Source organism: Penicillium pulvis (genome assembly GCF_028828015.1).
Source record: "Penicillium pulvis strain IBT 33274 chromosome Unknown contig_5_segment0_segment0, whole genome shotgun sequence".
Classification (NCBI taxonomy): Eukaryota; Fungi; Ascomycota; class Eurotiomycetes; order Eurotiales; family Aspergillaceae; genus Penicillium; species Penicillium pulvis.
This window is the reverse complement of record NW_026643078.1, coordinates 2507520-2518095: the sequence shown is the minus strand read 5'-3', so window position 1 is coordinate 2518095 and position 10576 is coordinate 2507520.

Genomic DNA, 10576 nt, shown 5'->3' with positions numbered 1-10576 from the left:
ATAGCTAATATAGCCTCTTTAACTCCTTCTTTATAGTCTAGTCTATAGCTAAGCGCGTTAGCTTAACTATTAGTTTTCCTATTATAGTATTTAATCCTATAATTATATTATATAAGGGTCTTAGCCTATTATACTTATCTTCTTATAAGTTCCTTTATTATTATAAAGAATATAAGGTTTTTATAGTCTAATTTAACTAAAATCTAATATTTTACTCCTTCTAGATATAGTCTCTAGATCTTAAATACTAATACTATAGCTAGTAATTCTTTATTATAGATATTATAGTTAAGCTCTATAGATATTATTTTTTATAACTAAAAGGTAATTATCTTAGGTCCTCCTATATTATTAATAACTATATCTTAGGTTATTCTTACTCCTAAGGCGTAATCTAATATATTAGTTTCTACTATAACTAATAGTTCTAGATTAAATATATATAGAATAGGTCTTTCTTTAAATAGTTACTTTAGTTTACTAAATAATTAGCCTACTTTCTTAGTCTATTCCTACTTCTATTCTTTTTTAGTAAGTTTATTAAGTCCTATAGCTACCTTCCTAAAGCTATCTATGCTTCTCTAGTAGTAGTTATATAGTCCTAAAAACTACTATACTTCTTTAAGATTCTTTAGTTATGGCTATTCTAGAACGCTTTAAATCTTCTCTTCTTTTATACTAAATATATCGCTACTAATAATATATCCTAGAAACCCTATTTCTTATATATAGAATTTATACTTCTTAAGCTTAAGAGTTACTTTAGCTTCTTATAGCTTTAAAAGTACTTTTTTATTATATTCTTAATACTCCTCTAGAGTTTTTAAGAATACTAGGATATTATCTAAGTATACTACTATAAATATATTAAGATAATCCTCTAATATACTAAAGATAAAGCGTTAGAAGAATACTAGTATATTAGTAAGCCTAAATAGTATTATTATATATTTATAGTATCTAAACTTAGTTTAGAAGGCTATTTTCTACTTATCTTTAGATTTAATATAAAGGTAATTATACGCCTCTATAATATTAAACTTTAAGAAGTACTTAGCTCTATAGATTTAGTCCTAAATCTCTTAGATTAGTAGTAGTAGATATTAGTCTTTCTTTATAATTAAATTTAGCTATCTATAGTCTATATATAGTTATAGGCTTCTATCTTTCTTTAGTATAAATAGGATTAGATATCCTACTAATAATATTAAATATCTAATATAACCCTTTTCTAGGTTTATTTTAATATATTCCTTTAGTATCTAAGACTCTTTTTTAGATAGCTAGTAGATCTTTTAGTAGATTAGTTCTTTACCCTCTATAAGATTAATCTTATAGTTATAAGGTCTATACTCTAGTAGCTAGCCTATTAGTAGTAGTATAAATATATCTTAGAACTTATAATACTCTTCTAGTAGTTCTAGTACTCCTTCTTCTATTATATAGAAGGCTATTAATTCTTAATATACTATAATATATTCTTTAAGCTTATTATCTAATATATTTAGTCTCTATTCTAGATTCCTAATAATACTTATATTTATAGGCTATTAGCCTATTACCTTTAGTTAAGGTATATTTACCCTTATTAGTATATCCTTAGGATTACTTACTCTCTTATTAAGGTCTTATATAGGCCCTCTAGTTTTACCTATCTATTATCTCTTTATCTATCTATAATTATAGCTATTAAACTATATTATTCTAGTATTCTATCTAATAGTAGGGTTATAGTATTATAACTATAGTATTCCTAGGACTATATTATATTCTCTAACTAGTATAATATTGAAACTAATATTCTTAAAATAGTTTCTAATAATTATTAGTTAGGGTTCTATTTTATATATTATTACTAATCTAAGGGGTTCTCTATTTAATCTAATAATAGGCGTAGTTATTTATTTCTTATTTCGCGTGACTTATAGCCTTTAAATATATCTTAGGTCTATAAAGTTTCTATATACTCCTAAGTTAACTAGTACTTTAACTATCTTAAATAGGATATTTACTTCTACTTTTAGGTATACTCCCTATTAGGTTACTATAAGGTATTACCTATCGCTATATATTACTATATTATCCTTAGCGCTAAGGCTTTATATAAGTTCCTTAAGGAGGTTATCCTAAAGTATAACTTTATATTTCTATTCCTTAGGAGATTTATTAGGTGTATTTTAACTTATAACTCTTAGGGTTTTATATTTTATATCCTACGACCCTATTAATCCTAGGATTATAGTTATAGGTCCTAGGTTATAGTATCCTATATCTTAGAACTAATTAGCTCCTAGGACTTTAGTTATAGATTCCCCTTAGTTATATATCTTAGTTCCTAGGACCTTATTCTTAGGTCCTAGTTCTTAGATTATTATATCCTAGAACCTAGAATTATTCTAGTATCTATATTAAGTCTAACCTTAACTCTTAATTTTAATATTATTATTTTTCTAGTCTATATCTAGGAATTCTTCTATAAGGCTTAGTACTTTAGCCTAGTTACTAGTACTTTAGAGTCTAGCTATAATCTTATTCTAGTAATAGATTATCTTATCCTTAGCGCTTTTAGTAATTATAGTTTTAGTATAGGTATTCTAATTCTATCTATTATCTTTAGTAAGGCTCTATTCTTTAATCTATTATTATTCTACTATCTTAGGCTCTTCCTATCCTTTAGCCTACTATAGCTATTAGATAGTATATAGCTATTATAGTTTATTATAGCCCCCTCGCTCTTAAGTAGCTCTAAGTTACTATATTAGCTACTCTTTATTTTAGTAGTCCTTAATTTAGTATCCTACTTTTCTATATTTAAAATATAGATTACTAATCTTATATCTTTTCTATTCTTTATTAGGAAGTCTTACTATATTAAGTTCTATAGATTATAGACTATAATTATCTTAATATAGGGCTCTCTAGCTATAGTCCTATAGTTAGAAGTGGTTCCCTTAATCTAGGTTCTATCTCTAATACTTAACTTCTTTCTTTTCTTACTATTAGTTAAAGTACTAATTATTAAATCGCGTAGTGATATTAATAATCTTAGTTATTATTACTAGTTAGTTAATTTATATAAGTTCGTCTTTTATATAGGATTTAAGTCCTTCTATATATTATAGGATTAGGGCGTAGTTAGCCTATCCTAGCACTACTATAGTCTATATAAACTATATAGTATATACTATAGTAGATATAGTCTATTAGAGTACTACTAATTTCTATTTAGTATTAATAGTTATATTAATTTCTCTAAATATCTTACTTAGGTAGATTATAAAGTTACTATAATCTATAAAGATATCTTAGGTCGCTATACTCTATTTAGTGTATGGTTTCTTATAATATTCTTAGATATAGATCTTAAACTAATCCTATACTTATCCCTAAAGATAAGTAGATATAAAGATAACTTTACTCTCTTTATTTATTAACTAGATTCTATTTATATTAAGGTATATTCTTATCTAGGTAAGGAATCCTTAAAGCTTAGATTAGATTCTATTAAAAGGTTCTACTTTAGGAAGCTTAATAATATAGGTTATTATAGTAGGAGCTAATACTCTAATCTAGGCGTTAAGTTATATTATATAATCCTATATATTAGGGATTAGATTCATATCCTATATTATTTCTTAAAGTTAGTTCGTGAGTCCTACTATATAGGCCCTTAATTATTTAATTAATTTAGTCTAATCCTTATTATCGCTTTCTAATAGTAGTTATACTAAGCGAGTCTTAGGTAGGACTATAGGTCTCTTAAAGAATACTATAATTACTATTTTTATATATAGTTCTTTTATAAAGATAGGGTATTTAATATATTATATAGTACTAACTAGTTATAATAAATATTACTTATAGTAGTTATATATATATATTAAGGCTTATCCTTAAGTCTTAGTTATAATTATATTATTACTATTAGGCCTTATATAGGCTTAGATCTATAGAGTAGACTCTTATTAGGTAATACTAGATAGTAACGCCTAGTTAAGCTATACTTAGGGTCTATATTAAGTAATAAGAGACTAAGTATATCTCTTCTAATAGAGTAGTTATCTTAAATATAAAATAAGTATAAAGCTAGAACTATAGGTTCTAAGTAATAATATATAATTAAACATAAAGAACTAAATATATATATAGTAATAAGTGTCCTTATATATCCTAGTCCTTCCTATTAGGGCGATAGGATTCCTATTCTATTACTAGGATAGGATCTTATCCTATTATTAGGATAGGATATTATATATTACTAACTATCTCGTAGTTACTAGGAGTATATCTTATACTAGTAAGTAATAGGCTAGAAGCGGCTCTAGGTAGTAAGTTAATAGGAATCTAGTCTATAGAGTAGCCTATATAATAGATTTCCTTTAGTCTTATTACTTTAAGCGTTTTTACCTCTAAGTTACTTAGCGGGATTACTAAGTACTAGTACTTATATGATTTATAATATAATTACCTTTTATTTAGATATAGTATTTCTAATTATACTTAGGTAGCTAATACTAGCCTATCTTATATATAACTCCTAGTCTACTAATTCCCCTCCTAGGAATTAGTTAGTCCCTAACCCCTACTTTTATTATAGGCTAAGTAGGTCTATAATATTATATATATCTATATAGAAGTAGATATAAAGTAGTAATTAGTATATTTTTATAGAAGTTATATATAGAAAGATAGTCTTTTTAACCCTTTTTTTATATATATTAACTCTAAGTAATTATATAATTATCTAATCTAGTTCTTATATTACTATATATATTATTATCTCTATCTATATAAGACTATAATCTCTAAATATAAGAATATATACTAGTTATTTAAGTATAATCTCTAGGTCTATATACTTAATATATATTATATAATAGAGACTATAAAGTAGATCTTAGATATATAATATAAGTAGATTAAGATAGAAATTATAATATAAAAGATTAAATAGCTAGTTTAGATAAATTTTCTCTATATATAGATTATAAGGGTTATATTATATAAGATAATTTAATATATTAATAAAGAATATAAGAGATATTTATCTTAAGGCCTAAAGAAACCTTCTATTCTAGTAATATATAATTATAAGATATTATAGATATTAAGAACGCCCTATATCTATATAATTCTAGAGTATCTTAATAGCCTCTAGAGCCTTATACTAGACTAATTTTATTATTAATAGTATCTATATAATAGTATAAATAATATACTATCTATAATTAATCTAATATTACTAATTAATAATCTATTTAAAGTATATATATATAGATACTTATAAGGGGTAAAAAATAATATAATTAAGAGAGATCTTTCTAAATAGGAGTCTATAGTACCCCCTAGATAAGCTTAAGATATTATCTAAGGAGTAGCTTAGATAGTAGCTTATAGAATAGCTAGGGATATAGCTTAGATAATAGCTTATAGAGTAGCTAGTAGAGTAGCTTATAGAGTAGCTAATAAAGTAACTAAGGGTTAGGGATAGGGTTAGGGTTAGGGGTAAAGTCTATATATAGTTAGAGTTACCTAGAAAAGTAGTTTAAAATAGTATTAAAATAGTATAATTTAGAGCTTATAAGATAGGTTAAAATAGAGTTCTTAACTATAGTAGCTTAGATAGGAAATCTTAAGGTTTTAGCACGTGATTTAATAGTATATGATTCATAAGCTATTCTTTATATACGTACGAGAATACTAATATTCGATTATATAATCTACGCTAACTATATATGGTTAGATAAGGGGGTTTTTATAGCTAAAAGGGGGTTTTTATAGTAATTGCCTATAACTATATACTATCTATATCTATATCTATACTTATATCTATATCCTTACTATCTACTAGATAATCTACCTTACTATAGATATAAATATAACCCGCTTAATCCTTAAGTCTACTCCTTAGGCCTTGAATAATAAACTTAAACCCTAAAGCTTAGATTATATTATATTATTTTAATAACAGTATAACTATAAGAATAATATTTATGTTAAAGAGGCTTATAAGAATAGCATAAGTAAAAATAGTATAAGTTATATAAGTATATATATATATATAAGATAGTCTCTTATAAGACTAGGATCTTTAAGCTCTTAAAAAGATATATAAGATTCTTAGTTCTATAAAAATAATCTTAATCTTAAACTAAAAATAAATTAAGAATATATAGTTTAGATATAATTAGTAAAGCTTTATTAATGATTTTATTACCAATAAAAGAGATTAGGTTTAAGATTTTAGCTCTTATTCAATTAAGTATTATTTAATTATATAGATATAATAGAAATTATAGATTTATTGATAGTCTTAGAAAAGTATTTCTTAAGCTCTTTTATAAAAGTTTTATAACTTTCTTTAAGATATAGATTATAAATAATTTATAAAGAAAGTAAATAATTATACATATATAAATCCTATTAGTTTATATAATAAACTTATTTATATAGTACTAATAGTTAATAACTTTTATAAAATCTAAAAAAATAAATTAGAAGATCATTAATTAAAGTTGTTAGATCTTATTTTAGAAACTAATAAATATCTTTATATCTTAATATTGATATCTAATCTAAATAGAGATAAAATTAGATAAAAAGCTTCAAAAAATAGTCTATATAGTTATTAAGCTACTTCTTCTTAATATATATATAAAATAATTTGAAGAAAAGATTATTATAATATTTCTAAAAGTAATTCTATATATAGTTAAAGATATAAGAGATACTTATATAAAATATTGATTAAATACCTTTTTATAATATCCTAGCCTTTCTAAGAGCGCGCTAATATTAAATTTATATAATATTTAATCTCTTAGAGTATATAAGATATCTAAAACTTATTAGGCTACTTAATATATAGATTAAAGTAGCTTCTTAAACTAGATTTAGTACTTTATTAACTAGTATACTTAAAGTTTAACATTTATAATTATAGTAATAGCCTATAAGTATATTATAATTTAGGTTAAAAGTATATACTAGAGTACTTAGATTAGGGTTCTTTTAATTAGATATAGAAGCTAAGGCCTTTATATATAGATCTTCTATATTAGATAGTAAATTAAATATACTTATATAGATTAGTAGTAAAACTAGTCTAAAGTTTTAACTTATAATATAATTTTAGAGTTTAGTATAGCTAAATAAAACGCGCTTATATATATTTTAGTTAGTACTCTCTAGTAGTTAAATTATATAATATAATATATAATCTTTATAGATATATAATTATTACTAAGGAAATATAGATAGCTTTAGAAAAGTAACTATATGACTTAATAAACTTACCAAAAAAGATTATAAGTAAGAATAGACCAAAAAAGTATACTAATTATTTAATAGACTAAAGTAACTACTTAAGAAAAGACTTATTCTTTATATACTTAATCTAGAATTACTCTTTTTAGTAGAAACTAATATATTAGACTATATCTTAGAAGCTTATTATTCAGATATATTAATTTATTAGTTACCTATAATACCTTCTATCTCGGGAAAATATAGTATCTATATTATAGACTAGTATTTCCATAGTCATATGACTTATTTCTATGTACCTAATCACTAAATAGTCTTGAATACATTTTATTAGCTAAGTTTACTTAATTTAACTTATAGTTATATTTTTAATCAAAGGGCTTAATATAAGAACCAAAATTATACCCTATGCTTATATATGTTTACTTATATATAAATTCTTTATTTTAATGATAACCTACTTAGGAGACTATAAAGATACTTAACTAAAATATAAATACTATCTTTTCCTAATATAGAAAGTATCATATCTACCTAGAAAATTATTAAATGTAAATAACATTACTATAAAAGGAATTATAGAAATATAATTAATTATTTTTTAATTATAAAATATAATACTAATCGAACTTAACTATAATATCTATAATAAAGAACTACTAAATATAATATTAGTATATAAAGTTAAAAGACTATATCTTAAAGAAGTATATTATTAGATTTTAGTTAAATGAGATTATAAAAACCTTATATTTTTTATATTGATAAAGAAACTCATTAAAAGATTAGTATAATTAGCTAAAGTATGATTATTATATAACTTTAGAATTAAATATTATAATAATAAAATAGATAGCTAAATAAATATACTTAACTAATAACTAAATTATAAGAAAGAAGTTGAGGGGGCTATATTAGCTATATTAATATTAGATAGAAATATAAATCTAGTCTATAATTACTTACTTCTTATAATAATTAGTAAAATAGAATAAATTCTGATTATAATAGATAAAAAAGGAACTATTAGGAATAAAGCCTTATAGTAAATACTTAATAATAAAAATAGAAAAATAATCCTAGATAATAGAATATTATTAATATATAGACTAATCTATATTCTTAGATTAATACAAGAAGAAATTATCAAAAAATACTATAATAAATCTACTAGAGGAGATTTAAGGATTAAAAAATAGTAAAATTAATTATTTACTCTTTTATTATTATAGGGCTATATTTACAAAGTCTAAAAATATATTACCTAATATAATATATATTAATAAAATAAATATATTAGATATCTATTATATAAAGAAATGCAAATCCTTAAGATATTTAAATAGCTATAAGAATAGATTCTAAAGAACTTTATTATAAAATTATCTAACTTAAAAGAATATGATATAATAGTAATAGTCATGAATAGACTAATTAAGTATATATATATAATTCTAACTATAGAAAGAACTAATATTCAAAAATAGCCTTAGTTTAATTTAAGTATATATTCACTAATTATAGATTATCTTAATAAATTATATCTAAGATAACTTATTTACTTTGAATATATAATATTTATTTATGAACTAAATTAATATTAGATATAAACTCTTTATCATGTCATACTTATAATATAATATATATTATAATAGAAGGACTACTATAGTTTATGTTCAAATATTTAATCCTATAATAAAGAACAATAGAATTATTATAGATTCTAGCTACTAAAATTAAATACCTATATCTTTAGATATAAAGAGATATTAAATTCTATAATCTATAAAAAGAATACTATAATAAAAACTATAAGAAAGGACTAAAAATATATGAAAAGAGAGAAAGTATATCTCTTATATTAAGTAATTAAATGATATACTTAATTATAAATAATTAAGATCTTTTATTTTTGAAGGGCTATTTTTAGCTAGTTTAATAGTATTATTAAAAGAAAAAATAAGACCCTAAACACCTAAACATAAGATTTATAAAAATATTAAAGTTGATACTTATCTAATTATCTAAAGGAAAAAAAATAAAGGATTAAATAATACTATTATTCATATTAGAGTAATATCTTTAGATATAGCTACAAGAACCTAAGGATTCTTGGTAGTAAGACTAGAATACTTAATTTATAGTCTAGGTAATCTTAAGGGATTAAAAATCTCTATATTTGATTAATCAATAGAGTTTATAACTAAAAATACTAAAGAATAGTATAGTTAAAGGTAAATAGAAGAATAAGAAAAAGAGTAAATATTCAATAAAAAGAGACTATACTTACTAAAAAGAAGTAATAATTAATTAATTATCAAGGAATTATCTTTAAAAATGAAGATCTAAAATAAAAGAGATAATATTATAGATCTACTTAATATATGTTACTCTAGAATACTAAGACTAATAGTTCTTAAAAATATTTAAGTGATATTTATTATCTATACTATTTATAGCCTTATACTTATTATATTATATTACTATCGAGAGTAGGCTAAACCTAGCTATCTTATTATAATAGAAAATACTAAATCTTAATATTAAGATATTAAGAGAAATGAGATTATATAAGGCCTAATCCTTATTAATTAGATACTAATCTATTCTATAATAGAATAGGAATATTATATTCTATAATAAGATAAGATATATTAAAATATAAGAAGAACTAGATATATAAAGATAGTTATTACTATATATTCACTTAGTTCTTTATATTTAGTCATATATTATTACTGAAAATATAGTTCTAGCTTTATAATCTTATCTTATACTTAAGATAACTATTACTTTAGAAGAAGTAGACTTAGTCTCTTATTACTTAATATAGATCCTAAGTATAAATTAACTAAGCGCTACTATCTAGCGCTATCTACTAAGAGTATATATACTATCTTATTGGTTAGTAATGATTATAATTATATTATATCTTTTATAATCTATTATAAATGTCTTATAGATATAGATACTTCATATGATATATCCTAGGGTCTAAATTATAGGGCTTTATAACTAAACGCCCTTTTCTAACTACCTTTAGTTAGTATACATTATATAAGTGATTCTAGTATTTAAATGTACTAAAAAGAAATACTTATAAGTTATATCCTATTAGAATACATCAAATATTTAGGATGTTTATTAATCAAGGACTCTATACTTATATATTATAGGAATTCTAGTACTATATAGTAAGATAGGTAGTAGTAGCTTAAGTAGTATAGGATTAGTAAATAGTTTGAATACTATAAATAGCTTATTTTAATAGTTAAAATAGTAGTAAGGCTAATTTAGAGCTTTTAAAATA